This window comes from Squalius cephalus (genome assembly GCF_949319135.1).
Source record: "Squalius cephalus genome assembly, chromosome: 15".
NCBI classification, from domain to species: domain Eukaryota; kingdom Metazoa; phylum Chordata; class Actinopteri; order Cypriniformes; family Leuciscidae; genus Squalius; species Squalius cephalus.
The window spans coordinates 37,002,084-37,004,583 of NC_137136.1; the positions used below are offsets into that span (position 1 = coordinate 37,002,084).

The 2,500-nt window shown below is 46.0% G+C and overlaps 1 protein-coding gene across 2 annotated transcripts in view; it reads right to left on the minus strand.

Annotated features, from left to right (window-relative positions):
- Positions 1-2,500, minus strand: part of bbs9 (Bardet-Biedl syndrome 9) — a 187,735-nt gene that overhangs the window by 113,977 nt on the left and 71,258 nt on the right. The window lies entirely within an intron of this gene.

Consider the following 2,500-nt stretch of genomic DNA (forward strand, 5'->3'; position numbering starts at 1 on the left):
CACCTGAGAAAATCAATGTTAATATTTGGTACAGTAGCCTTTGTTTGCAATTACAGAGGTCAAACGTTTCCTGTAGTTTTTCACCAGGTTTGCACACACTGCAGGAGGGATTTTGGCCCACTCCTCCACACAGATCTTCTCTAGATCAGTCAGGTTTCTGGGCTGTCGCTGAGAAACACGGAGTTTGAGCTCCCTCCAAAGATTCTCTATTGGGTTTAGGTCTGGAGACTGGCTAGGCCACGCCAGAACCTTGATATGCTTCATACAGAGCCACTCCTTGGTTATCCTGGCTGTGTGCTTCGGGTCATTGTCATGTTGGAAGACCAAGCCTCGACCCATCTTCAATGCTCTAACTGAGGGAAGGAGGTTGTTCCCCAAAATCTCGCAATACATGGCCCCGGTCATCCTCTCCTTAATACAGTGTAGTCGCCCTGTCCCATGTGCAGAAAAACACCCCCAAAGCATGATGCTACCACCCCCATGCTTCACAGTAGGGATGGTGTTCTTGGGATGGTACTCATCATTCTTCTTCCTCCAAACACGTTTAGTGGAATTATGACCAAAAAGTTCTATTTTGGTATCATCTGACCACATGACTTTCTCCCATGACTCCTCTGGATCATCCAAATGGTCATTGGCAAACTTAAGACGGGCCTTGACATGTGCTGGTTTAAGCAGGGGAACCTTCTGTGCCATGCATGATTTCAAACCATGACGTCTTAGTGTATTACCAACAGTAACCTTGGAAACGGTGGTCCCAGCTCTTTTCAGGTCATTGACCAGCTCCTCCCGTGTAGTTCTGGGCTGATTTCTCACCTTTCTTAGGATCATTGAGACCCCACGAGGTGAGATCTTGCATGGAGCCCCAGTCCGAGGGAGATTGACAGTCATGTTTAGCTTCTTCCATTTTCTAATGATTGCTCCAACAGTGGACCTTTTTTCACCAAGCTGCTTGGCAATTTCCCCGTAGCCCTTTCCAGCCTTGTGGAGGTGTACAATTTTGTCTCTAGTGTCTTTGGACAGCTCTTTGGTCTTGGCCATCTTAGTAGTTGGATTCTTACTGATTGTATGGGGTGGACAGGTGTCTTTATGCAGCTAACGACCTCAAACAGGTGCATCTAATTTAGGATAATAAATGGAGTGGAGGTGGACATTTTAAAGGCAGACTAACAGGTCTTTGAGGGTCAGAATTCTAGCTGATAGACAGGTGTTCAAATACTTATTTGCAGCTGTATCATACAAATAAATAGTTAAATCATATATTGTGATTTCTGGATTTTTTTTTTAGATTATGTCTCTCACAGTGGACATGCACCTACGATGACAATTTCAGACCCCTCCATGATTTCCAAGTGGGAGAACTTGCAAAATAGCAGGGTGTTCAAATACTTATTTTCCTCACTGTATATTGCTGCAGCAGGACATGCCCAACTTCTTAACTGTCATGCACATACAGTGGGGAGAACAAGTATTTGATACACTGCCGATTTTGCAGGTTTTCCCACTTACAAAGCATGTAGAAGTCTGTAATGTTTATCATAGGTACTCTTCAACTGTGAGAGACGGAATCTAAAACAAAAATCCAGAAAATCCCATTGTATGATTTTTAAGTAATTAATTAGCATTTTATTGCATGACATAAGTATTTGATACATCAGAAAAGCAGAACTTAATATTTGGTACAGAAACCTTTGTTTGCAATTGCAGAGATCATACGTTTCCTGTAGTTCTTGACCAGGTTTGCACACACTGCAGGGATTCTGGCCCACTCCTCCACACAGACCTTCTCCAGATCCTTCAGGTTTCAGGGCTGTCGCTGGGCAATACGGACTTTCAGCTCCTCCAAAGATCTTCTATTGGGTTCAGGGCTGGAGACTGGCTAGGCCACTCCAGGACCTTGAGATGTTTCTTACGGAGCCACTCCTTAGTTGCCCTGGCTGTGTGTTTCGGGTCGTTGTCATGCTGGAAGACCCAGCCACAACCCATCTTCAATGCTCTTACTGAGGGAAGGAGGTTGTTGGCCAAGATCTCGCGATACATGGCCCCGGTCATCCTCCCCTCAATACGGTGCAGTCGTCCTGTCCACTTTGCAGGAAAGCATCCCCAAAGAATGATGTTTCCACCTCCATGTTTCACGGTTGGGATGGTGTTCTTGGGGTTGTACTCATCCTTTTTCTTCCTCCAAACACGGCGAGTGGAGTTTAGACCAAAAAGCTCTATTTCTGTCTCATCAGACCACATGACCTTCTCCCATTCCTCCTCTGGATCATCCAGATGGTCATTGGCAAACTTCAGACGGGCCTGGACATGCGCTGGCTTGAGCAGGGGGACCTTGTGTGGGCTGCAGGATTTTAATCCATGACGGCGTAGTGTGTTACTAATGGTTCTCTTTGAGACTGTGGTCACAGCACTCTTCAGGTCATTGACCAGGTCCTGCCGAGTAGTTCTGGGCTGATCCCTCACCTTCCTCATGATCATTGATGCCCCACGAGGTGAGATC